Source organism: Otolemur garnettii, unplaced genomic scaffold (assembly GCF_000181295.1).
Source record: "Otolemur garnettii isolate 467f Iridium unplaced genomic scaffold, OtoGar3 scaffold00183, whole genome shotgun sequence".
NCBI classification, from domain to species: domain Eukaryota; kingdom Metazoa; phylum Chordata; class Mammalia; order Primates; family Galagidae; genus Otolemur; species Otolemur garnettii.
In genome coordinates this window covers 2,914,175-2,915,084 of record NW_003852578.1, presented here as the reverse complement: position 1 = coordinate 2,915,084, position 910 = coordinate 2,914,175, and positions in this window count along the sequence as shown.

Here is a 910-nt window from a genome sequence, read left to right as displayed (position 1 = left end):
AGAGAGACAACTGTTACTCTATCCCTATTTGGGGCCAATGCTAAACTATGTACCTGTTTGTTCTGCTAATATTTTTCCTCACTGGTATCCCACAGAGCATTGGGTTTTAGCTCATATCCTGTCTTCTTCAGTATACACATTATCTTTTTCTCACTGTAAAATAATACAAGTTAATAAAACACCTTCCTTTGAGTCTTGAAAACAATCTCTCTCCTTCACCGTCACTCTCTGTCTCTGCCTTTTATAGTTCACGTCTTTCTAAAAAATTCTTTGAATAGTAGTCTAAAGATATCTTGATATTTTGAGCTGGAGAGACTCTTAAAGACAGTCTTCTTTAACTTTTTTATCTTACTAATGAGAAATAATGATCCTTCCAGGGAAGAGATTTGCTCAATGTCACATTGTTAGTTATGAACATATCTGAACTAGTACTGACATTTCAAAATGTAAAATTCAGTTTTCTTTTGTCCATCAAACTATTCCTTCTCCACCCATCCTGTTATGTCTTGACTCTTTTCATTTAATGTCCTCAAACTGGGCTAAAAATGCCTTATTCTTACTTCTTTCTCTCCAAACCAAGGAAGACCTTTACTAGGTCCTATATTTTCTACTAGTGCAACGGCCCATGTACTCTGCGCTTCCACTTTGTTACTACTGACAACTAAATAGCCCCTAACCATATTAAATCTCACCTGTGCAGTTTTGTACAAAGATTCCAAAAATAAACTACATGATCCCTCAGCAATGTGTTTTTACTTACTCCTAAGCCCAAGTCACCTATGCATTACGGAGGAGTCCCAGTTTTAAAAGTGAGCTCTATTCAAAGTATCCCCTTAATTACTAAACTAAGTAAAAGCAAATTTAAAATATATTACACCCTCCACATCTTTGGAGCACTTAGCTCATCAGA